The sequence below is a fragment of the Manis pentadactyla genome, chromosome 3, assembly GCF_030020395.1.
Source record: "Manis pentadactyla isolate mManPen7 chromosome 3, mManPen7.hap1, whole genome shotgun sequence".
Classification (NCBI taxonomy): domain Eukaryota; kingdom Metazoa; phylum Chordata; class Mammalia; order Pholidota; family Manidae; genus Manis; species Manis pentadactyla.
This window is the reverse complement of record NC_080021.1, coordinates 64,533,917-64,561,515: the sequence shown is the minus strand read 5'-3', so window position 1 is coordinate 64,561,515 and position 27,599 is coordinate 64,533,917. Positions and strand designations below refer to the sequence as shown.

Sequence of the window (27,599 nt, the reverse complement as noted above, 5' to 3'; positions counted from 1 at the left end):
ACCAGGTGCGAGAAGAAAGAGAAAATGACTCCTCCCAAAGATTTGTGGGGTGGGGGGGCCTTGAGAAGCAGACATCCCCAAAACGTGACTAGAATGTTTAGAGTGGTTACAATGAGCCACCGTGTTAGGGACACATGAGAGACCCCTTCCCTTAGTTTCAGACAGGAGAAGTCTAGAGTCCCAAGGGCAGAGCAGGGTTGAGCCCTTCCCACGGAGCACATTTGCTGGCAGTGGGATGCTGCTCAGCTGTGCACAGCACGCGGCTCCAGGCTTCATCTGCGCCTTAGGGAAACACAGTAGACCAGGTGGGAAAGCCCCACTCGGGGGCGGGCACGGCACCTTGCAGCAGGTGAGACTGAAGGGCCACTCCTTGTCTTCATGAAATGCTGACTAATGATCATTTGAGAGCATCCAACATGTTCACCAACCTTTCACTTCCCGGTGTTTCCGGCATGGTTTCCTATTCCAGAAAGACAAAAGTCATCCATGTTCCCTGCCAAATAAGGGAAAGAAAAATCTTAGAGTAAGATGTTGAGATAACACCTTTTAGGGCTTGAAGTAAAGTTTGTCCGCATCAAAACTTGAAAAATCACAATAGACATTTCAAGAGCTCCTTTAACACTTAACTGCATGCCAGGCACAATCCTACCAATGGGCATACTTGTAATGCAGAGAGAGAGAAGAAAGAAAAAGGAAAAATCACCAGGAGTGCCTGGCATTTTACATACACTACCCATGTTTACCGTATCAGTCCAGTGAGGAAGGTGTTATCAGCCGCGTTTTGCAGCAATGTTTGCAGCAAAATCCAAATGTTTTCTATGGCTAGTCTGAGATTTCCACTGCCGACTGTGTAATGTGAATGGAAAACTAAGCTATTTTAAAGCAACCTGGCAGCACAAGTAAATGAGGCTAAAGAGAGCTCAGCAACCGGCCAAGGGTCACAGCTGGTAAGCAACAGAGTGAATGTCAAACTTGGTTCTCAGCCTGAGGCTTGGGCTCCACACTGCCCCAGGCTGCCTTCTTGCAGGCTAGAGAGTTGCGCTTAACAAAACACCTTGCCCCATCTCAATAAATTGCACATTCTGCTTTTCTCTGGCTTACTCAGCACTTTAAAAATATTTTTTTTCTAAAGAAAAAATCTTTTTATGATCACTAATAGCATTTGTGACTTTGTAAAGATGATGAAATAAAAATCAATGCTTCTCAAGGAAAAAACTAAACATCCCTATCAGCAAAAGATTACTCTTCTTGGGGATGTTTTCTACCTGTATTAGCATATTGAAGAGATTTTCCCTTTCTCCCTAGGCCAAATTGTGTCGACTGTCAGTGGGTCTTAAACTAGTCTACACAGCAGAATCACTTGGAAAGGTTTGGCTATGGGGGAGCTAAAGGGGGAAATTTTTAAAAATAAATTGATGTCAGGGCTCCATACTCAGAAATTTTATTTAATCATCCTGTGGTGGAATCCAAGCATATGTATATTTTATAATTCCCCTGGAAGATTCTAATGTGCAGCCAGGGTTGGGACCCACTGAGTTCCACCATCTGATGACCCCACCACTGAGAGCCTTGGAGCTAAATAGTGTTTTTACAGGACAGCCAAGAATCCTCAGCTAACTTTAGTATATCATCAGCCAGATGGTGGAAGAAAGCACATTGATGAATCAATAAAACTATAGGTCACAGGATGTTTTTGATCCCTACCAATTAAATATCTGAAAATTTAAGCAATTAGAACATTTGAGAAAAAGGAATAGTAGCACCCCTCCCCTCTCCCCTCCTCAGATCAAAGAATGATGCAGACTTCAGACTTCCTATGCAATTTGACACATTCTAGTTTGTTAAGCAACTAAAATGCCCTGGATTTCCCAGGAAAGTACCAACTTCAAATCTTATTTCATATTCTCTCATAATTACACTGCTGCCACTTCATTTGCTCATTTATCAACTATTTGTTGAGACTCTATCATATTTTAAATACTGGAGTTGGTAACTGCTTTAGCAAACTTAACTATCTAGAGGGATGAGCAGAAATGAGCAAACAAACAGACTAGAAACAACCAGGGCTAGGATGAAAAAACAGGGACTGTGATAGAAACAGGGAGTGTGAACTTAGAGTTAGTGATTAGAGAAGGCTTCTCTGTGGAGGTGACAATTTAGCTAAGAAGTGAATGACAAGGAGAGCACCTTGTGAATATTTTGGACGTGTAAACGAGCATGTCCTCAGGAATGGGCTTCATGTGTTGGGGGCCACTGCTACTAGAACATCAAGAAGGAAAGCAAGAGTCAGAGAAGATATGGACATACTGGTAGGCAGACATCCAGTCATGTAGGCAATGTTTTCAACTCTGCCTGTATATTCTGGGGCATTTAAAAAGCAAAACAAAGTGAAAGCTCCCTATCCTAGGCCCACTCCAGATGCATCAATTCAGAATCTCCAGGGTTTCAACATTACTTCTCTCCACATGTTCCTAATGTGCAGAAAGGATTAAAATTCACTAAGTAAGGCTTTAAAAGCCATGGTAAAGGGGTAGGGGATTTGATTCTTCATATATTGAGAGGTAACTAACTGGATGCCTTTAAGCAAGGAACTGACGCTGTTAGTGGAAAATGGATTGCAGTAGACTCAGCAAGATCAGAAGGAAAGAAGTAAGTTAAATTGCAACATTCCAGAAGAGAGATGGTGGGGGTTTATCCTTTCTGGAACAAAAGAAAGAAACGGTCAGGTTTGGCATGTTATAGGCACATGGTATAGAGTCAACCACACTTCCTGGATTGGAAGTGGGGTGACTTCAAAGTCTGAGATTGAAAAACGATGTGGTTGGAGGTGTTCTTTACCAGGGCAGAGAAGTCAGGGAGAGGAGCAGGTTAAGAGTGGGTGACTAAAATATGACTATGTAGATCCTATGAATGTGTTGTTTCAACTTGAGTATTTGTCAGCTAAGTGACAATATCAAGTAGGCAGTTAAATGTATGATTCTGGAGCTCAGCTCAAGAGTGAGTCTAGAGATGCAAGTTTAGGAGCCCCCCCATTACAGAGAAACCATTCAAAGTCATGAAGACTGCTTGAGAGTGTCTAGAAAGAAAGAGAAATAAAAAGTGTTTCAAGAAGGAGTGCCAGCCAGTTTAAATGCTGCTGGGAATCAGAGAAATAAAAGTAACCACTGAAAAAAATCTTTGCCCCTGTTTTGGGCTTGGGAAATATGTTACCAAAAGTAGCAGTTATAGACATTAAGCTTCTTGCCACAGACTGAAAATATATAGGTGAAGACATTAAAGAGATGGGGTGTGTGTGTGAGTAGGATTAATGCAAGATCATTAAGACATAAATAAGATGTAGAGTTTTAATAACACCACCAAAATAGCATAGGAACTACATTTCTTCCTGACACAGAGTAAGCAGATGTACCCAAAGTACACTAAAAAAATTTTACATGTTTTCTGTTTCCCTTTTTCTTTAAAAATTCAGTAGGGCCTATGAGAGTTGGTGTGTAAGAACCAACAGTTATGGGCTAGACTAGAAATTTCAACCAGTTAAGTGAACTATTTTGGGACTGGTAGAGCAAACCCACAAAAAGACCCTTTGAATAAATAATCTCAATGTTTTCTACTACTAGTCTGAGATTTTCATGGAAAGTTGTGTTATGAAATACTAAGTTATTCTAAAAGCAACTTTAATCTTTTTAAAGGAGAGAGCAGTGCCATATACCCAGTCAACTGCTTCAAGGACTGCAGGAAGTCAGACACAGATTAACTACCTTGAGTTTAGTTATTTATTTATAGGAGGTCTTTATTTCCAAAAGCAAACAAACAGAAAAACTGGAAGTAGAATTTCACCCCTCAAATGTCCTAAAGTGTTCTATGTTAAGTTGAACTGTGAAAAATTAAGATAATGCAAAATCCCTGAAGGTGCCTCTGAACACATATCAAATAAAGCCAAAAATATTTATGCAACCATTATTCATATTAAGGAAAGTGTAAAAACAGCATATTTCTGTTACTGTGCATAGAGCAAGCAAGAGTCTCATAGATATAATGATGCATCAGTAACTAAACTAGCTTCTATAATTTTAAAGAGTATCAAAGAAATTAAGTTGTTTGCTCCAAATGACTGAAATATGATTATGTATCCCTGTGAAGCTGTTGTTCAACTTGTAGTATAGCATATAACTCCCAGGACAACGTACATCCAAAGAGTAAAGCTCCCTTCCTGCAGTAATAAATAGATCATAATAGTCACCCCTTTAAGCCTCCATCTGGCATGCCTTACATTAAGCAGCTACATTTATGACCCATGATCCTTTATGTCACCAGGAAATATTGACTGAAGGAAATATTTGTTCAGGTTTGTGGGTCATGGGGTAACCACCTGTTTGAAGCTGTTGAGATAATCAGTGTTTGAATTATCACAGATTCGGGTTTGCTCTTTATAACCAAACTCTAAAATTTATCATATGTTCCTGGGTTTTCATCACAAATACAGAAGGCCTAAATGAAAGAGATGATCTTATGTATAAAAGGATATGGAAATAAATACGTTTGCACTTCTCTTATTGCAGCAAACAGCTGGCTGATGTTAACTGTTCAGCTAGCAATTTGGTAACTTTCCAAAGATATTTTTTAAATGTGTTATTTCATCACTATTCCTGTGATTTTAGGACAGTTTGAGAAAACTGATTCATGTCAAATTTAAAAGTAATTATGGTTTTTAGCTCCTCACTGGTGGTATGGAAGCATTCATAAATATGCAGGGCATTTATTGAGATAATAAGATTGAGATTTATGTACCTATTCAATCTAATCACATTTACTCTAACTTACTAAAAATCACCTAATCAAAATACCCTATTAAACTCCCCTGGAAATGAATACCTGAGAAATAGTTTTAATCTGTTACACAGAATAAATAAGCCAAACAGAAATATTGTAGATCTTTCTGTGGCTAAAGTAATTATATGAGAACTTTGGTTTGCCACCAAATTCTTATCAGTTATATACCAAAAATACGCTCCTGAATGCCTGTGCCTTACACAGAGAATTTATTATACTTTACAGTGTCCAGAAAGTTATTTTCTGACAATTCTTGAGCAGACAATTTGCTAGATATTCTTCTAAGTGTTTTTAAATGAATCTGATGGTCAATTGAGATCAAGTGGGTAAAAGAGCTTTGTAAGCTACAAATAGTTCTTTTTACTGTGTGCATGATGAACTCTAGGTTAATAACGATCATATATGTGACATGACATGACATGATACTAATGAGGACTTCAGATCCAGTTCTATGCTCCTCATTTCATGATTCAGTTACTGCTGGAGATGACATTCGTAATCAGTCCCTAAAGGAGAAATCCTTGTTCACTTGAATTTTCAAAGATTATTGTTAAAAGTGTCTCAAAAGATTTTTGAAGAGTCTGTCAATGCAGTCCCCAGAAGGACTTCTGAAAAATTAGTTATACAGTGGAATGAATCTTCCTATTTTATCATCTTGGAAACCTTACAAAGTTCTGGCTTCTATGCCTTGCTAATACACATACGACTGACAATAAATTATCCCAAGGCTGTGAGTATAATAAAAAAGGAGCCTCAATTGCAGTGGGAACTCCTCCAGGCTGTGTGCTCAGAGGAGGCCCCTCCAGTGGTGCCTGCTTTCATTGGAGACTGTGGGAGTTCAGCTTTTAACTTCTACCAATTTGATCAGTTTATTCTTCCACTTATATTTTTAACTTTATCACCAAGAAAATGTGCTACAAATGGGAGTAGCTTAATAAAGTGCAATGAGGTTTGTGGGATTCAACATGTAGCACCTGCCAGGTTGAGAGCATTTTCTCATCCATCTGGGATTACCCATGCTGACAGAGCTTAGCTCTGCGAAACCAATTATCCACATTGCTTACAGTAACATGGCCCGACCTACATTATGATTATGCCAACTGCCGCGAGTCCTGACAACTCCTAGGGGGTTGTTTGTAATGCTGTTGTGATGTAGCCCTCGGATATCTTCTTGGCGGTTGGGGAGGAAGAGGTGGGCAAACAGCAAAAAAAGGGCTCCCCTGGTCTTCCAGTTTTCTGAATTGTTTCTTATGGTCAAAATGTTGGAACTTGTATATCTGTGTCTAACCATTTCTTAGATCCCTTTTCCTTGTCTTTTGCAATATTGTTTCCTTGTCCTTTTTCCTCCCTCCCTCTTTTCCCTTCTTAATATGGGTACATTGAACCTTTCCCTTTAAAGCATTTTCATCAGGATGTTTCATGATAGTTCAAGGTTGGAAAACATAGACAGTAATTCTGCATTTGCCCTTGAACCTGAGAGACATCCTGCAGCTTTTGCATTGTTACAGGTTTGAAAAAAATAGTCCCAGGCTTAGAACTCTGCAGCCTCTGCCTAAATGTGTGCTACTCATAGGAACTTTCTTAACTGTACCTTAAGACTAGCTCACAAAAACAGAATTTTATCCAAAATCTCTGCATCTCAGTAACTTGGTAATCCAGATCAGACACACTGTTCTTCAGTGATACAAGCCCGATGCCCTAACACACCCACTGGAACCTCAGCTCTTTCTGAAGGCAGGTTCTCTGTGCATTTTTGTATCATGTCTACCATAGCACTGAGCATAATGCCTTAGTCTTAGAATTGTTCAATAAGTACTTATGAAATGCATATTTCCTTTACTTATTCTGCCCTTCTGCTCCTGGAAACCCATGGGGTAATGCCAAAACTCAGTTTTGCCACCTTGGGAATCCTGGTGGTCAGACATGCTAATAAATAATGGGTTTCTTTTTGGAGGGATAAAGAAGGCCCTCTCTCTCCTGCCTGGCTCACCCCCACTTCTAATCCTCCCCACTCGCTACACACAAGCCTATTGGTATTCCATTTCTATTTCTCTATCTCATCCAGCCCCATTAGGACAATTCGACTTTGCCCTGATAATATAGACAATCTGCCATGTGGTACAGGTTGGCAGTTTTCTAATAGATTAACCTGGAGTGCCAGATTTCTGTTAGGAGTGGTTTTTTAGGGGAAGAGGCATAGAATGAACATATTTCCAGATAATAGTCTGGTGGGTCAAGGAAGTGACAAATTAGTGAAAAGACTCTCATCATCTCTCCTTTTATAGCCTCTCAACTGTGGTGTTTCTCCAGGACCATCTTCGCCAACATAGCACCATCTCTCGGGGTGGAAGATGGGGGGTTCTATCATTAAGAAGTGTCTCAATGGAAGTCTTAAGACACAGCTTTTAGTTGTAAGCCTTAGTTCCCAAATGCAGATACCCAAGCTACATGTAACCTGTGTGAAGACCGTAAGAAAATGTCCCATTACCATCTTCTCAACTCTTATGGATGATCCTTTAGTCATATCACCACACTTGTTTTGAGCAATTCAGAGAGCCAGATGAAATGTACTGGAGAAGAACTCTTCCTAAATGCCAATCTAGTGCTGATACCTTGAGCAAGTCAACTTCAGCTTCCATCACAGTAAAACTGAGATAACAATACTTTCCTCCTGACCCCTGTCTAAAATACTGAATGAATAACAAGTAAATAGAAGAAAGGACTCAAGTCTTCTCAGCTAAAACACAGTGCTCAAAAACACATTGTTATTATTCTCCAGTACATGTTTGGTTTTTCAGAATGTCACAAAACATAATATTCAAGAAAAAATAATTTACTTTCAAAACACTGATTAAACAAATTTCCTTAGCACTTCTTATTCTAGAAGCTAGAAAACCACATGTGACTTATAAAAAGGATAGGAGATCAGACAAGAGAATAATCTTCATGACCATAGAGTCATAGAATGTTAGGTCGGTCACATTTCTAAAAAGATAGTAATTTTATATACCTTGATTTTGCAATCAGGAAAACCCAGGAAGAGGACACTGACATGCAAATAGCAAACATGTATTCAGTACCCATGGACCAGGCACTATGCTGGGTGCTGAAAGAGAGAGGTATCTCAAGACATGAGCATACATAAATGTAATTGAAGGAGAAATTTGATATTGTAGGGGGACCACAATTAGTTTTAGTCAGAAAGCACTTTTGGAAGAGGCTATGTTCAATGTAAGCCTTGAAGGATAACAGAGTTTCAGTAAGTACAGCTGTAAATACTACATGCTTAAAACAAGAAAGTTTGTACGTTGGAGTGCTTGTGGGGAAGGCCACAGTCCATTTGCCTGGTGCATTGGGGCAAAAGGCAGAATAAGGAGACATTGGGCTATTGGGTTGAGGCTAGTCCAGTGTGAAAACCAATCTAATAAATTTGCATTTCAAAGGTAACCTTAGATTTTTAATGTTTCTGAGCACGGGACTGAAATGATCAGAGCCCTCTGTAGTTACGTGTAGAATGAGGCTTTTACCTTAGTCCCCATGGAATACCTTGAGGGGAATGTATGTGTGTATGTGTGTGTACATGCACATGCATGCTAGTTGTGTATGAATGTATTTTGGTTTGCTTTTGTAATGTCTTCACACTGAAGAGGACAGTTAAAAAAGACCTTTAGAAACCTAGCTTGGCAGAACCATGATGTCATTGGAATATAACCATCCTCCTACCCAAAAGCAGCTTAATTTAGTCAGTGGAAAATATAACATGCCGCATTTCTATATTTTACTTAACTGTAATTCATGAATGTTTACTGAGTTCAGTGCCTAACTATGGGACACTGTGTCTCTTGGCCAAAAATTTTTGGTTATTAAGTAAGTGAATTTTGTATAATAAAAAGATTTCTGATGTTGCCTGTTTATTCCTAAACAAAAGCCTATGTATGTTTGTATAGAATCTCCAATGAGGCCAACAGCTCACTTGAGTCAGTGCTCCTAGCTCCCTAAGGCTCCATATTAAGAAAATATGGCTATTACCTTAAAACTCCATAAAAGGTCCAATACCTAATTTGTCTGCTGGGAGTCGATAAATAAGTTTTGCCAGTGACACAATCTTTACTGCCTCTTTATAGATTTTTTTTTGGTCCATCAACCTCCCAAGGGCAATAATGGCAGAAGTTGTGTTTATTATTATAAAAGATAGAATTTCAGATTCTCTTTGTGAAGTGACACTTTGTAGAATAATGTTGCTTTTAAAGTTACCAATGATAAAAATGACCCCCAATGTTCTGGTGTTTGGCTTCCAATAATAAGAATGCCATCCAAATTAAAACTCCCTTGTAAGTTCAGTCTTCCTACAAGAGTGAAAATTTTATTCCAACTGAGTTTGGTACAAGAAGCTCTTCATAAAATTTCCTTCACATTGAATTCATTATGTTCCCTGTGCAAGATGATTCATGGGTGGTTCAAAACATGAAAGGGAGAAATCCTGATTTGAATCCTGAAATCTGTATTTCTCCTTAGGAAACCAATGCAAGCCAAATCCCTGTTAGATCTAGAGAGGATGGGACCAATGCTAAGTCCTACTAGAGTCTTTTCATTCAAAAAGATGACATTACTTGATTGAAGTGGAAGTCTTCTGTAGCATTTGGGGTCATCATATACCCTCTTTTCTTAGATGCTTGTCCCCCAAACCTAGTATCTTTATTGAGAGCAATGTTCCTCTTTTCTATGCTTGCAAAAAAAAAAGGTAGAATATACTAATTTCCCCTGAACCCTATTTTGGTGAACCCCCTTGGGAATATGGATTTTGTACCAACTATAGTTCAAAATTTACAACCTAAACTTCGAAGGCCAGATAATAAGTTACCTAAGACACGTTAGATAGATCATTCTGTTGTATTAATATTTTCCAGAATCCCTGATTTTTTTCTGGAGCATTTCTTGATTTGAAAATATATTTATTAAGCATGAACTGAAACTCTGGATATAAAAACATAACATGGTCCCTGCCCTCAAGTCTAGTGAGGAAGACAGATGAGTAAACCATCCATTATATTAGAGTATAATGAGGACTATACCTGAGATAGGATTAAGGCAGTAAAACCTCCAAGAAGGAGACTCCTTATCTGGGCACATCAGAGAAGGTACCAAAGAGGCAGCTTGTATTCAGGCTTGAAGCAGGAGTAAACATTTTCCAGATGGATCAAGGGAGGGCTATGCGACAGAGCAAAAAAGCAGCAATGTGTCCTCATTTTCCATTTTACACATTTGCTTAAACAAATGCAGAATCATTTAAGCCACTTCCTAAGGAGTGAAGAAACTGAACATTTAAAAGAAAAATTAAGTGACTGATTTCTTTATTAAATCTCTGTAAAAGATGAGTTTATTATTAGTCCTGTTAGCCTGCCCAGATCTCAGTTTGGATAATTACATTCCTCCTACCTAATTTATCCCTGTAGTTTTAATTGGTTTCAGAATTCAAATGCAATTCTCTTCAATTTTTGTGTAGTGTTGTTATTTGGTATCAAACAGCTGTTGTGTTCTATCACAGAGCTGAATATTTTTCAGCAACTGATTTCAGTCCTACAGGGCAAATAAGGCAATTTGCAAGGGCTCTGAGATGACAAAGAATCCCTTAATGCATAGATGTGTGACGCTAATTATCAATAGCAATGGTTACTACTCATAGAGTCACTGCTCTTAGAATAACAGAGCAACGCCTTTGGTCTACAGAGTCATATATGCAGAGAAAGAGCCTTGTTTCTTTGGATAGTGTCTCTGGGTTGACACTCAGAAATGTTGATCATCTTTCTTCCACTTTGCTGAGGTCACACTGGTTTTAATTAAATATACAGCAGTGTACTAAGAACAGATGTTCATTTTGTTCTTTAATCAACTTAGAGGAGGTTTGTGAGGTCATTTACGTATTTCGCAACATGCTCGGCAGCCATTCTGCCTTCCCTCATTTGTTTGTCTGTATCTGACAGGGGATGACAAAGACTAAAAGTCTACAGCTAAAAACTGCTCCGACCTCAGTGTGTGAATGAATTCCATCCTTCTCTCAGGGGCCCACATTGTTAAGTCTCATGTTCAAACCCCTAATGGAGATGAGCAGTCTCTGCCCTCCATTATGATTTTCACTGTTGGTTAGTAGTGTTCAGACCCAGGCTAAGTAATCAAGACCTATAAGAAGAAATGGAAACAGCTTCTTTCTCTATCTTTTTCACATCAGAAACATTTTTCTTTGCTCTTTTGATGAGTATGGTAGAACATCTGAAATATCTTCTGCTGAGAATTGATGTTCACTAAGGAATTCATTTCTACCTAAATATCCTTAAACTTTATCACCCAAATATCTGAAAGGTCATGGGTCCTAGGCCAATGTGGTCACCACTGAAGTGCACGTGCTCACTGCTGGCCAGCTGTAGCTGTGTCAATGGCCCCAACTTGTGGAAATCACTAAGACAGCAAGGCCTTTGTTCACTTTGGGGAATGTATGGCAAGCAAAGGCAGCACAGAGTCCAGCATTAGTGCCAGGAAGGGAGAGCAAGCAGGTCCTGACCAGGGCCGGGACTGCCAATAGCCAGCCACCTCCACGCTCTCTGTTTCTCATTCAAGGACAGTCCACCCCATAACATTTCCTGTATTACCTGTTATCCTCACATGTCTGACCTGCACCAACTGCCCATGTTTTTTCCATGACTATGCATCTCATCAACATTTTTCCAAACTTTCCTAATGACTGGAAAATCCAAGAAGCCTCTCTAGATAATTAGGAGCTAAGGACCCAAGGTAGTACCCTGTCTGGACCACCACCCTCACAGCTCTGCAAATCGAGCATAATACTGATTTCACAATACCTGTGAAAACTAAAAGGCATATCAAGCTTCCAGAAAAGTCCTGGGACCTAGGACTATCTAGTAAATGTCAGTTTCCTCTCCTGACTTCTCTATAATTCTGTAAGTTCACAGGTCTAGAAGACAAGGAGCAAATGTTAGGTGCCTCAAAGACACCAGAATTGAGTGTCTCAAAGGTAGTTTTGGTGTAAGGACGGATGGACTCAATGCAGAGAGAAATGAGAGCCAGGGAACTAGGGGCTGATGGGATGTCTCGCAAAAGCAAAGAGAAGCATGAATGAAGAGTTACAAACTTTACTTCTCCCAGCCTGCTCTGATAATAGGGTTTGGGGGTGCACAGACATGGCAGGAATAAGTTGCCAAGTAGGCCTGACTCTAAGCAATAGTTTTACCTTGCCATCCTAGGTAGAGGATAATGTTCATGCAGGCATGAAGGCAGTTTAGACAGATGTAACTGTGTGCAAATGCATATGAATATGGCTTGTTCCAGATAAAAAAACAAAAACAAAACAGTGGTTCAGTATGGCCAGAGCTCAGGAGATTAGTGGACACAGTAGTTGGGGAACGTCTGGAAAGGAAGTTGAGTCTAGTTGTGAGGACTTGTGGACCACACATGGAGTCACCCTTATCCCCAAGGCAGTGGGAACCGTCACAGAACTTTAAATAGAAGGGTGATACATCAAATTCTGTTCACAGACTGCAGCATATATAGTGAAGTTGAGAGAGATTGTAGGGAGGCAAAAAAATATTGTAGGAGCTTCCTCAGTAGTCCAGGGCAACAACTTACAAGGGCACGTATACCTGCCTTCTTTACTTGTTTTTTTTTTTTTGTAAACCCTACATATCATTCTCTTTACTGACAGCTGTGATGGAAAGTGGAGCCCAGAAAATGAGTCTGTTTTGAGTTACAAAGTATAACCAGGATATAGAAACTGATGATGGTTACTTAGAAATAGGATCACAATGGAGAAGATTTAGTGCCTAGAGATAGCAAAAATAAAATAAAATGGATTCTTTTGCTGATGAAGATCAATGTTAGTATTTGCTTGTATTGCCATCAAAGTTTTTAATCAACATTGTCCTTCCATTTCTAATGCCTTGCTTTCCACACTTCTTCTCCCCCCACAGATTAAGCCAAATTAACTACTAATTAAGCCATAACATTTTTAAATGACTTGTGAGGCTTTGCTATATCATTAATAAAATGAAAGGAATGGCAATCAATTTGGAAACTTCATTCACTCATTGAACAAACACAATTTGGACATCTGTTATCTGTATTTGTCAGCTATTATGCTAACAATTGGCAATACCAAGATGGCAAACAGTGTCCCGCTTCTCAGAGCTGAGCTGAAGCATGGGAGGGGTAGCTGAGGATCCCATCAAGTGGGAATATTGTAAAGGAAGTACTGGATCCCAAGGCTTCATGGAGGAGTGGCTCTTTTGCTCCTTAGAGTACCTGTTACAATGACATTAGAGTACCTGTTACAATGACAATGTCAGCCTCAAATCATTGGGTTGCAAGTGAGACGTTGCAGGGACTGTGTTGCTGGGCATAGGTACCAAATTGTCTGGTTCAAATCCCATCCCTACCACTGATTATCTCTATTTTTTCATTGATAATTGTGAGGATCATGTGGGTTAATAGCTATGAAGTGCTCAGAGCAGTGTCTCACACATTGTAGCTGCCCAGTTATCACAGTTACCATCTATTATTATTTGCGTTGTTAGGATCAAAAGCCAAACAACTTACAATGGCAAAGTGGAAAAATACAACATAGTCGAACAGATCAAATACATCAACAGAGAGATACCTTCCCCCAATATCTGTCCTCTCTCAAAGAGGGAAATATTCTCCTTTGGCAGTGGTTCTCACCAGAGAGTGACCATCTCTGAAATCAGATGACCGCAGGAAAGAGTTTGTTGTTGTTCTCGCTCTCCAAGGGTGGCATGGGGAATGGAGCCCCTTTGGGAACTATAAGATGAAATTTAAGAGCATTATCTTAAAGTTCTAAATCTATCTTCCTGCATACAGCTATGTTTTTATTATTGCAAATAAAGATCTTGGGAAATAACAATATATAGAATTAGCCCTATCTATTGACCCAGTGCTGTTTTAAATTAGCCCTTTTACTCCTCATTTCCAGATTGATTCAAGCTCCTCTCAACCTCAAATGTATTTTCAGTCTGGTGCTTTAAATAGTATAACCAACCAAAATGCTGGCACTAACTTTCAGGGTATAGGACCCCACCAACAACATTTCCTTCTGAGTTCACAAGGCCCTCCACAGATTGCTTTCTCTTCAGTCCACGGGTGTGAAGCCTACAAGGGTAACTTTTGTGCCAAAGAGGACTTTGGAACTTACAAATACTCTCCTTCTCTAGGAGTAGTCAGGCTGTGGTAAGAAGGGCACTGGGCTGGATGAGGAAAAGTAACCTGACTCTGACCTTGGAAAAAACACAACTTCTGGCGCTTTCATTCCTTCATTTGTAAAATGATGGAGGTAGATTTGAACTCCACGGTTTTACGTATTTCAGGTTCCCACCTAATAAAAAGTGATGACTGTTTTAGTCAAATATATAATTGAGTGAAATCCTTAAAAGAGAAATGTAAGATTATTTCATTCATTAACTACACAAGCATTTATTGAATGCCTAGTATGTACCTGTCCCAGGTACAGTGCTCGGGGCATGGTGGTAGGCAAGGATAGGTCCCTATCCCCATGGAGTGTATATTCCAAAGGGGGAAACAGATAATAAACAAAGAAATGAGTAAAATTATTTCAAATTATTAGAAGAGCTCAGAGGGAAGTAACAGAATAATAAAAGAGAGTAGCCAGAGGGGGCTCAAATGTCTAAAGAGTGGTCACAGACAGCTCTCTCTTTTCCTCAGATACATTTTAATTGTGTCCAGAATGAAGAGTGTGCTACAAGGGAGAAGGAAGCGCGGTTTCCAAAAGAGGGTACAGCCCACTGCAAAGACCCCCAAGGACAGAAAATATTCGGGACTTTTAACACAACTAACATTCCATGCACTAGCAACTAGTGGGAGATTTATAGCTGCTTTGGGAGGCTTCAGAGATATGGTTCACAGCGGGCAGACCATGCAAGTTATGTCCTATATCCCAAAACATGCCTGCTCCCAAAAGAACTCTTGAGATGAAGTATATGAACCATATACTGTGTGCAAGCCAGCAAAAGCAATCTGCTTTCTGGGATCCAGGGTTGTTGTGAAAATCACATGGTTTACTCTTCGGTGAGTAAGCCCTTGTAAGCTTGAACCACCCTGCAGATCTAAGTTATGATTATGCCTTCTGCTAACAGAGATCTTACAGATGGCTTCTGCAAGCACCCTTTACTTCTAATCATTCAGCTTGGTTCTGTGGGCAGCTCTGTTCTTTCCTGCTTCTGTCTTGCTTGGTACAGATCAGACTAACCTTGCCTGGGCTTCTACTCATAGCATCATGACCATCAAGCAGACAGATTTTTGTTTGACTTGCTTACTGAGACCCCTGGAAACTGCTCAACAGTATGATTCTGAAAACACCATGTAGATGGCATCTGGGCAGAACAAGGGTAACCACTTCTGTTTCACACACATGTGAGGCAAGAATAAATTTAGTCTCATTTGGGTCACATATATCTCTGGAAAGTAATAAATGAAAGACAGAAACCTAGGTAAAAATGAACCCCCAAAAAAGTGTCTTCTAAATCCTGAATTGAGTTAGTGAAGGACTTTAGGAGACATACGAAACCAGAGAGAAAGAAGCAGAAGGGCAAACCTAGTTAGTAAAAAGCAGAGGTACTATTAAGAGGATCCAAAAATTGCTAAAATACCCTACCATAGCAATATTCCTGATTGAACCTTCATGTCACCATGTTTCTTAGTTTGACCAAATGCAGCCTTTCATTTGATCTCACTAAATTTTTCACAATTGGGATCAATTCTGCTCTGAAACATAGTCTTCTTAATACGAGCTCCAAAACCATATAATAGGATGAACTCTATCAGTGATTCCCTGCACATTGTTGATGTATTTCAGGATATATGCTTTGATCAGAATCACATCTAAGTCTATGTAATAATAATTTCATATTTTATGGACATTCTGTAATGTTCCAAATAAAAATATTTAGATGATAACAAATGAGTGAACTACGAAACAATCCATTTTATGTCATCATTTTAAAAAAACACCTTGTCTGGTGCTAGAAATATATTGAGCAGACAACTCAATAATATTTCTTGAATGAAAACTGTTCAATAGAATGTTTATCTCTAAGAAGAGTCATGTAATCTAGTCCCTGTACTAATGTTGAATGTGATCTGGAATCTATATGCTTTGTTTATGAAGTGGAAAAAATTTTGGAGGATGTTTGCAGTTGGAAAGTATTAGTTACAACAGACTTTTAGTGTCTTTGAAGAAATTTTTTCTAATACAACTGAGGATTAAATCATTTCATGGTAAAATACACAGGGACCCCATGTATCTGACATATGCCCCTACCTCAACCCCAAGCCAGCTCTTCACCTGAGTAATGCCTACTTGTCCTCCAGGCAAATGAACCTGATTTTAAATCCGTATCAAATCTCCTTTTATATACTCATAGCACTGAGTGTGATGGCCTCAAAATACTAACCTTGCTGAGGATCCAGCTCAAAATGTCACAAAGGTGAAGGCTCTTTAATTGTTCACACAATTATAGTTTTATGTCTGTTTGGTTCCCTACTTGATTAATGCCTTATTTATTTGTGCACATTAGACTGTAAGGTCCTTGAGGACAAGATCATGACAAATGCTTTCTCTTCTGGCACAGTGCCTGGGCAAAACTAAGTGGTCAGTGAAAATTTTTTTAATAAATAATGTATGAAGTGGTTTTTGTGTCCACGACCTGTGTGGACCATTAGTCACCTTAAGCAGTCAGAGAAACAACCTTTAAAACTGGTAAATGACAACCAGTATTTTAATCTAAATGTTGTGCTCTCTGTGATGGTGTCGGGATGGTCCTTTGTTCCTTGTGGACATAAAGACCAAACATCAAATATTCTTTCTTTTTTCCAAAACAAACATTTTAACCAATATCCCTAACCAGTTTCTTCTCTTATATTTGACTATTAGTTGTCTTTTCTCATATAAATCTTATTTTTACCCAAAGGTATATGTGGCAGCTCCAAATTGTAATTAAATTAAAATTGAAAAAAATAAAAAGAGAAAACCAGACTTGGAGTAGTTACAGCTCCTTTCTCCAGAAACTCCTCACAGCGAGCTACCATGGCTCTGGGAAACCACAAGGAAGTAAGGCTGCCGAGCTCTGGGACGTTGGTCTCTAAGACAAAGCCTTCTCCTTTCAACTTTATTAGAGAAGTAGTTTCTGAAAATGAATTCCTAGTGTAATATTGCCCTCAGATGTGGCCTCTCTTTCTTCTCTGGCAAGGATAATCAGTATTACTTACTGTTAGAATGCCCCTTCTGAAGGAAGCCCCAAAAATGCCAAATGCTCTAGAAAATTTCATGCTTACCATAGCTGAAACCAGGCCTCCCACCTTACAGTTTAGAAATAATGCCATTCTTAAATGATAACCTGTCTTCTTTTTGAAAATAATAAAGAAAAACCCTTACATAAGAATGTGTTTTTTCAGCTATCTGTTGCCACAATGCTGTATAACAAACAACCACAAAACTCAGTAGCTTATAACAATAAACATCTATTTTTTGATCACACAAAAAAGAAAAAGAATTTCCTGAGACCTTGTCCAGTGGTATTACCCTTTGTTTCTTAGTATTTTTCTTTATTGTCCATCTTATCTTAGTATCCTTTACTCTAATTACAGTTCCCTCCTTTAATTACTGCCATGGGACCAGAACACTAAAACCCCACTGGCTTACTATTCCTCTCATCTTGACCCTTACTTGGATGGTTTTCACTTGTAAAGTCAAGCTGCGTTCTAGCCTAGAGTCTAGGGATGAATGCATCAAATCGCACTTGAGATGCCATGGGGGAGGAGGGATATCTTGAGAAGATGCCCGTCAAAAATCAGATCACCCCAGCAGTCCATAGGAACTTAGCAAAGTGGATTCAGCACCAAGGGGACAGAAATGGGAAAACAGGTGACACAGAGAAAGCTGATTGTTTAAGGACAGAATGTCCATATAAGTTATCACCTATTTTATTTTGAGAATGAAAGAAGGTAGGATAAATAATACCAGAACAAAAGGCACAAACCTGGAATGTCCCTGATATAAACCAGTCCTCATGTCACCATCATCACAGGGAAAGGAATCCAGAGCGATCCTGCAGTCCTCACTGTGGTGGAGATTTTATCTCTCTGTCCGCCTTTGTCCAAATGTCCATTGCTGATCAGCTCCCCTATGATGGACACATACATTTTTTCTCTTGGTTAAATGAAAAAGTACTTTAAATCGGGTATGGTCAAGTCTTGTCTTTGCACCACCCAGTGAGTGCCTTTAAGGTGACATGTGGATACCCTTGATAGGACCAGGTGTGTGTTAATCTTATAGTAGAGCTATTAGAGGCCTAGGTCCTTCATTCACAAGTTTTTGAAGAATATCCTCCAGTACAGTTACTCCCAAATATCTCCTACACTTACTAGAAGGACATCCACTAAAAAAGTAGTATTCTTTTTCAGTTTTGGAACTTCGCATCAAGCAATTTTGGTACTTGGTAGAAAGAAAGCATGGGTTGCCCCCTTAACACCTTAGCCTAAAGCCCACATGTTTCTGTGTGGACATCCTTAAGTATTAAAACGTGATAAAATCTGTCAGAAAGTCATGGCATCAGTTGTGTAAGTTGTGATATGTAAATTATGACCCTATTTGTTGTGTAGCTGTCACAACTGTCAGGTAGAGCATAAAACTAAAGAAAAATGATGAGCATCATCATCTTACAAAAAGAGATCTGTCCAAGCTCTATTTATGTTATCTATTATCCCATCTTTTCAACCATATTGTTTTTCAGCTGATATCTTACTTAAAGAAATAAGCTTCAGTTATCTGGAACAAGTACACACAATGCCAGATAAGAAAATAATTTCCATATTTTTTTTGCTTGCTTTTGTTTTCCTTTTTTTTACCTTCCTGATTTTGAGTCAGAAATTAAATGCCTTTCCCTAGTCTGAGATTGTAAAGGCATTTTGTCCTCTTCTTGTAGAACTTGTATGGTTTCATTTTGAACACTTAAGGCTTTAGCCCATTTGGAATTTGTCTTCTGATAAAAAGTGACCCCAACTCTCTTTTAACATATGGCTAACCCCTTTCCCAGTGATGTCACATTTATCATACATAAAGACCAAAAAGTGATGGGATCTATTTTTTTTCATCTTCTTCCATTGGTCTCTCTGTTCGTGAACTTGTACCACTTTGATTTAATTATGAAGTCTTTATAGTGTGTTTTAACATTGGGTAGGGCTAGCCTCATTTTATCTCTCTTATTTCTCAGAACTTTCCTGGCTCTTCTTGCTTATTTGTTTCTCCACGTGAACTTTAGAATCAGCTAGCTTACTTTCTTTAAAAACTCAGTGATATTTTTGTTAGGATTGTGTTAACTTCATAAGTTCCATTAGGAAAAATGAGAGCTTTCTATTGCCACATATTCCAATCCCAAGAATATGAGATGTCTTTTCATTTATCATAATCTTATTTTGTCTCCTTGAGAAATGTCTTGAAGTTTTCATATAAGTATTCACATTTCTCATTTTTATCTTCATACTATTCTAAACAGGGCCTTTCTTTTTTTTTAATCTTCTAACTTTTATTTATATACAAAGACTATTGATTTCTGTTAATTGATGTTGTATCTTACTAAGTTCTTTCATTGTATGCTTTTTCTCTTATTCTCTTGGATTTTCACGTAAAAACTCTTATCTAAATAGAGAAATAAATTTACCTCCTCTTTCCAATGTCTATACTTCTAATTTCTTTTTCTGGTCTAATTTTGTTAGGCAATAGTAATAACAGTGAGTATCCTTGTTCCATCTGTTACATTAGCAAGAATGCTATTTATGTTTCTTTATTAATTTTGATGCTAGTTTTTGTCTGACATGTATGTTGGATGGATAAAGATATAGAGATATGTATTATGTCAAGGAAGTATCTTATCAGTTCTTATTTTAATTAACATTTTTTAAATAAAAAAATAGTGGACAGGATTAGACAACTACATTTCTGGGTCTATGGAGATGATCATAAATGTTTTTCCCTAAGTCTTCAAATATGATAAATTACACTAATATATTTATTAATACCAGTCCATCTGTGTGTTTTCAGAATAATCTCCAATTAATCAAGAAGTATTGTTATTTTAATTTATTGCTAGATTCTGGCTGCTACAATTTGGTAGGGGATTTTTACATTGATGTACTTAAGTTCCATTGAGTTGTAGCTTTCTTTTTGGTGCAGTGCTTGTCAGAGTTTGGTATCAATGTACATACATCATATTAAAGAACTTGGAATGTTTATTTCTCTATGTCTTGCAGCAATATAAATTGCTTGGGAACTAGATGATCTTTAATGATACGGTAAAATTCCCAGCAGCCTTGATTGATTGCCTACTCAGCACCAAACACTGTGCTTGGTCCCTGGAGATAAAGAAGTGAATGAAAAATGGTCCCAGCCTTTAAGAAACTCATGGTTTCATGGAGGTGATAAGCATGTTGATAATGTATTACAAAATGGTTTTTATGTTTCTTTAATAAAACTATGTAGATGAGATGCTGTGAGACCATGAACAATGGTTTCTCAAAGAAAATAGGGAAATACACTCAACCAGTGTGGGCATCACTCTGAGAAAGGCAAGCAGAAGCCTAACCAGCGTGGTTCCAGAAGTCCTGTCTCCCCAAATCTGCCTTCAGCTGCTCAAGTTCCTTTAATAGATGACTAAAGACTACTTCTTTCTTTTTTATTTATTTATTTATTTATTTATATTTATTTTGATATCATTAATGTACAATTACTTGAACATTATGGTTACTAGACTCTCCCTATTATCAAGTCCCCCCCAATACCCCATTACAGTCACTGCCCATCAGCATAGTAAGATGCTATAGAATCATTACTTGTCTTCTCTGTATATACTGCCTTTCCCGTGTCCCCCCACCACTACCTTATGTGCTAATCATAATGCCCCTTTTTCCCCCTTATCCCTCCCTTCAAGTTCCTTTAACAGATGACTAAAGACTACTTATTTCAAATTAGAAACATTGTAAGCCCTAAAATGCAGCTCCCCCTGAGAAAGGTGAGCCATCCATTTATATTTACACTTGGAAAGAAATGATTGATAGACTCTGTTCCTAATGGTAACTTTAGCACAGAAAAAGAAAGAGCAAAGATTGTAAGGCCCTCAGTTCCAGCAGTGAGACTAGTGAGGAAGTTCCAAAGGGAAAGAGAGGGCTGTCAACATTAAACTTTATCAAATTCACTCATTTGTCTGGTCTACCCATAATGCAATCAGTGAGTAGATAAGCTTCCCCACCTCTCTCTCTCTCTCTCTCTCTCTCTCTCTCTCTCTTTTCCTGCTCTTTCTCTCTCCTTGTAAAACTTTATTGAGGAATTATACACATATACAAAAGTATACAAATAAAAAGTGGATAACTTGATTTTCAAAAAATTGAATGCACTCATATAACCATTAGCCCCCTCAATCATTCCCTATGGGATACTGTTTTTGAACTTGAAAAATAAAATCATGAGCATTTAGAATAATATATGAGCATAAATATAATATATGAGCAAAAAATAAATGATGAGCATTTAGAAAGTGTCTGGTTTGGAACTATATGAATCCTCATACTGATATAAGCATTCTTATCCAAGATTTTTCATTATTCTCCTAATGAGTTTTTAGCTAGGAGTGTAATTACTAGGTCATACAATAGACATGTATTCAGCTTTTACAGGTACTGTCAATACTTTTTCAAAGTGGTTGTACTCAATTTACACTCCCTCTAACAGCGTATAGAGTTCTATTTGTTCTGTATCTTCATTGATACTTGTTAATTCCCATCATTATCATTTTATCTATTCTGTGCAAGCCACACATGAAACTTAGTTTCAGTACTTAGAAACCTTTGGCTAATTTTGGTTAAAGGACTCATTAAAAAATAAAATAAAAGGAACAGGAAGTTTTTATGTAGCTAAAAATTTCACTCATTCAGAGGATAAAATCACCCTAATGAGGCCTATTTTTATTTAAATCATTACTGGGCAAAGTCCTAACTTTAGGAGGAAGCATTCTTTTAGATTTTAAAATTTTTTCCAATATTGCTACTTTATTCTGCACACCACAGTTCTAATAAATGACATCTCTAAGTGTGTGGAATAATAATTGTTCTGCATATATAACACAAGATAATGAGCCAAAGAATAGTATGTGAATTACAGAGAAAACAGTGGGTTGAACTACAGTAATTACTGGACAAATTAAAGAAGTCAATCAGAAGGTCAATAATAGGTAAAGAGGAATTAAGCAGAGCAGAGAAAATGGACACTTTTTTTATTGAGGTTGGAGCATTCCTTCTAAATTAAGATCATGAAGAAAGGAGTTGTGAAATGTGAGCCTTAAATTGTAGAATGTCTTCTCCGCTGTGATTCAGGAGCCTTTAAACAAACTCTCCGGGGATAAAAGTGATAGTCAACTCTATCCATTCAAACAGATGCTGAATAAATCCTCTTATTATACTGGGGAAGACAGAAAATGGAAATAAGAGAGACAGAAGCAGAGGAATTGGAATGTTCTGAAATGGTTTCTGATGGATATTACGATTTTTTAGAACAAGCTATCCCCAGAATGTATTCAGACATAAGGGCTAAGAAGATAGGAAAATCTTGTTTTAGCCCTTCCGATTAATTTTTAAAGGTATTAAGTATGATATAGTAACATGGACTTCCTCTTGTAGTAGCATTTAGCAGTGTTAAACTGTCTCTCCCTCATAGACCGTACCCCCAGAGAAAGCAAGGGCCTTTGAACATTGTTCTTCATTGCCCATCATAGTGCCCAAACCACTCAATAAATATTTGTTGAATACATGAACAAATGAACAAACAAATAAGGACTGAGTCTAGATTAACACTTTCCTTTGTCTTTTATTGACTAATACCCATATTTTAATCTTTCATATCTTATGTTTTAATATAAAGGGGAAGATGTTGAGATCTAGTCCCATTATACTTAATTTCTTGTCCAAAAGGAAACATTTGCACGAAGGATTCCAGAGCAGGAGAGAGGATGAGGCGGCCAACTCTGACCTTGAGGAAGGTCAGAAGAGGGCATTAAGAATTTGCAAAAATGCTGAGAGCAAACCACCAAATGGACACCTTAATGTTAAACATGTGTAAGAAACTAAATGAGGATATGGAGAAGTAAACATAATGTAAAGGAAAGTGTTTGAATACAGTAATTCTGAATTAACTGTAAAGGACATCAATGAGAGATGAGAGAAACTTGTCATAATTAAGTGACTCTATATCACCACAAGTAGGACAAATTTTAGAATATTTTATAAAGAGGAAAAGAAAAACTTATAATCCATGCTTGAGACCAAGAAAGGAGGCTGGAATAAGACGTATCCTTTTAAAATGAATATTAATGAGATTTCCTTAAAGAGCACAGATTGGCCAGATTTCTGCACTGTGATAAAAGGTATGGTCCTCACCTTGAGCAATGAGTGAAGATAAGCTTCTAAGATTTAAGCCAGATCCCTGAACCCTGGTCCTCTGCAAACTGTGCAGCTACCAGTGCCTCGGCCAGGTTTTATTTTAACAACATTTATAATTTCCCTTTCAGTGGAAGCAAGGCTGAGGGACCATCTGAACAGATAATGAAATAACTGTGAAAGTTCAGAGCATGCTGAACAAAACAAATATGTTTTCCCCGATTTATGCAAACTAAACATATTGTCAAGGTTTTAAAGCAGTTTGTCCAAAATATGCACGAAATACAGCAATTTCTCAAGTAGCCTGGCAGCAGATGAATTAAATAGAAATGTGCCTCTGAAACAGTTTAATCAGACTATATAGATATGCTGAACATTTTGATAGTTTCATGATATGAATTCATGAATAACCTCTTTTCCTTAAGGAATACCCAATTAAGCTCACCCTAAAACCACAACTCTTGCCCCTTCTTAATGGAGTTCTTCCAGTACAGGTTCCAGGAGCATCTTTATTTTTGAAACCTCTGCTAGAAAAGAAAGGAAATCCGGTGCTTGTTCCTTTCCCCATGGCAGACAAACCAAATCAGTGGCGGGCCTCCATCACTGTTGCTTTCACACAGAGGAGGACCAGGGCTCAGTATGTCCGTGGAGAGCTTTTCTACTCCCCAGCCATGGCTGTGCTGAAGAGGTCTGTGGATTCTGTAAATATCCAAAGTTAGAGATTCTTAAACCCAACTTTCATACATCTTGGTGTGTTAGGTTCTATACGAGGACACAGCCTGTAAAATAATCTTCCAAGGGAAGGCTGTCCCTGGAGAAAACTTTAAAGAGTTTTGAATGAATAAAAGCATTTCTGCATATGACAACTTCTCAATGGTTTTAGATTTCTGAAGGAGCAAATTGTGATTCATAGGGCAGATCCTTGGTGAGGACTGTGGCGAGTGGTGCTTAAAATAGCCTTGCCCTCCTCTTCTCTCCCAACACTCCCCCTCACCCAGCAGGTTCATTCAAGGCCTAGCCTGTAGCCGCTGAAAAGCAGGCTATACTCTAACTGGTATCTTAAAAAGATGTGACAGATACCCCAAATAGTCATTGATTTTTCTATAATGTCTTTGGAGCAAGCAGAGTAGTCAAACTTTTGACTCAATATTATCTCAGATTTTGGTAAGAAGAGTTTCTGCTCTTATGAAATGCAAAGGGTCATCATTTTGGACTTCTTTTATGGTGACTGATCAGATTTCTAAGTCCTTTGCTTTGCACCTTTCCTCAGTAGATTCAGCAATAGCCAGTCTAGTTGTAGGGCATTGACATTTCTTTTGGTAACTTCCTCAACAAAAACCCAGGAATTATTTCTCGTAGACTTGCCAAACCTACTTTCTACTTATCGGGCATCCTGCTGGATTTATTGTTAGTAACAATACCAGTCAGTTTTATTGGGATTCTTCAGTGCCTGGAAAAAAGTGAAGACAAGTAGGATGCCTTGCAATTCTCTCCTCATAGAAAACTTGCCATTTTCTCGCAGTAGTTCTGGTGAACATGTTTTTATGCACATTTTCTATTATGTTCTTAAATCCAATTTAGTGTTTAAAAAATCTTAAGAGGTATGCTAAACTATGTACCAATAAAATGTTTCATAAACATCTCTAAGAATGTCTCCTCTGGCATCAAACTGGAGAAATTTGAGTTGGGGAGGAAGGGTTGACTGACAATATTGTTATTTTACAAACATATGTGTGGAAGGTACCATTTGATGGATATACACAACTTTACCCAATAAACTTAATGACCCATTATTTAATGCCATACTTATAGCCTTTGAATTTCATTCTTAAAATGTTCCACCCATTCTAACTCGAAGTGGAAAAATTTTTGTAACCATTCTATTAGTAGGCAAGGGAAATTTATTATCCTCTAAGAAAAGGGAAAAAAACAAATATCATGGCCTACCACCCTGGTATGTAACAAAAATATTATATAACTTCTTTACTAGTGTCAAGATATTTTTTTCTGTCAAACCACTTGCTAAACTGAAAATCTATTATTCCTACTAAGCTGCATCAAGACTCATACCAAGTTCAATACTGTTTGTACCTTCGGAGAGAATTTGGTTGAGAATAATTATACAATGGGCAGCAAATGAAGCCAGTGCAATCCTAGTCCCACTCCTTCCCTGCCTGTGACCTTGAGAATGTCACTTTAACTTCCTAGGGCTCACCTGGAAAATGCATAGTCATACCTCCTTCACACATTGCTATTTTAAGGACAATGTAATGTGAACTAACAGAGCCATACCAGGTGGGTGGGAAAATCTTTTAGGTAATACTGATGTAAGTTTTTTAATTAACTGATAGTGAGTGAATATATTTTATGGTATTTTAGAAACTATCTACTTTACTTTCTTAATCTTATGCTTATCTTCAGGCCGTACATTTCCCTTCAGCAGCCTAAAGTAAAATTCTTTCTCTTTATCTGTCCTGATGTACTCCTTGTATACCCACAGTGTACCAAGAGGCGCTCTGCTGAAGGACTTCTCGTGCCTCATATTTAATAAACCTCCAAATCGTCCCAGGCCTTTCATTCACAGCACTTTTCCTTTACATCTTATCTTCCAGTTTAGACCCTCCCAAACTCTCACCTAAACAACTGCAGGTTCAAATCCACACTCTGCTACTTACCAGTAGTGTGAAGCCACTCTGTGGCTCAGATTCAGCAGTTGTAGAATAGCGAGAGAGTAAAACCCAGGACTGAGAAAGTAAAGCTCACCCTGGCACAACCAGGCTGTGAAAATGGACAGACAATCACAGACGAAGCCAACACAAAACAATATTCTTCTAAGGTCAGCCAGAGCCACAAAATGCTTTACACCCTTTCTCCTCTTGACTAATTACTGCTTTCTTATCAGTGACTTTCCCAGGCTCACTTTGTTCCTGAAAAAGATTACTGAAATACTGAATTGCTAATCTACCCTCACTTCATGGCAGCACTCAGCCCAGATTTAATCCTGTTTCTGGGAATCCCAATCCAGAGATGGTCCAGGTTCGCCTTTGCTCCTCCTCAGAATCCCAAACCCTACAAAAATCCCCTGCTGACTCCTTCCCAAGATACTCCATGATTTCCCATGGTGTGGGCATTCCCGTGTTGCAGCAAGTTGAATAATCCTATCTTTGTGGGTCTGCAGTGTGTTCCTGATTGCTCTATTGGATGGGATTCATCAGTAGGAACATTCCCTTACAATATCATTCCCTTAAGGATAATGAGAGAATTAAATGAGACATTTATGCAAAGCACTTTCAATAATAGGTGGCATACAGTAAGCACTAAATAAATGCTAGCTACTCTTTATTGTAGTTACCATCATTCCCACTGTAACCTTTTACGTTGTATCATTGTATCCTTGTTGATGTCTTCCACCAATCTCTTCTCTACCAAGTAACCCTACATGAGGCTTCAAATTATTCTCATCCATTTATACCCCTATTTGAAATTTTTTCCATTGCTGTCAAATAAATTCCAAACTAAATCAGTTATCTAATCTCTGCTATATTGACATCTATGGCTTTTGTCTTCATATTGTCCCACAGGGAACCTCCACTCCAGTTGGCTGGGTTTTTCCTGGTTGCCAAACCATGGCTTAACATTTTTACCCACAGTGGCTTGTACTCTTACTCGAGACAAATTCCCAGCTTGCAGTGTCCACCTGACCTTTTCTAATTCTCCAAATACTGCTCATCCTTCAGCCTACTACAAAGCCTTCTTCCTCCAGAAAAGCACCCTCCTTGAACTTGAACTCATCCTCCCTGAACCACACAAAGCCTTGCTGCTTATTCCACACAGCATAAAATCACATACTTATTTGCATGGTTACTTTTCTCACAAATACATTTTTATCTAGATTGTAAGCCCCTGGCAAATATTGGATCATATATCTCTTATTATTACAATGTAATTTTGTCATAAATAAATGATATCTTTCAAATACATAGCTTCACAAATCAACCTTTGCATTTCCCTAAATACTATATTTTTTCCACAAACTCCTTGCCAATTAATTTGCACACTGAATTTCTCTAAACATGGGAATTCAAGGGTGGGCTCCTCAAGCATGTTCAGGGTGGGGTTTTCAATTCCAGACTTCAAAACAAATGCATAATTTGCATATAGTTACAGTGCCTTAATCTCTCTTTCTGCCACAAAATCGTTTTTAGAAAGAGTTGCCTGTACCTGACCTATGATGTGTTTTTTAGCTGTGA

At 38.2% G+C, this 27,599-nt stretch overlaps 1 protein-coding gene and 1 long non-coding RNA gene across 3 annotated transcripts in view; one reads left to right on the top strand and one right to left on the bottom strand.

Moving 5' to 3' along the window:
- Positions 1-27,599, top strand: part of KCNB2 (potassium voltage-gated channel subfamily B member 2) — a 391,569-nt gene that overhangs the window by 253,855 nt on the left and 110,115 nt on the right. The gene's annotated exons all lie outside the window — the stretch shown is intronic.
- LOC118912813 (uncharacterized) lies at positions 11,021-26,329 on the bottom strand. Its single transcript, XR_005024928.2, has 3 exons — positions 26,025-26,329; positions 17,907-18,050; positions 11,021-13,140 (listed from the first exon to the last, which is right to left on the bottom strand). It is a non-coding gene; the product is annotated as an uncharacterized LOC118912813 (long non-coding RNA).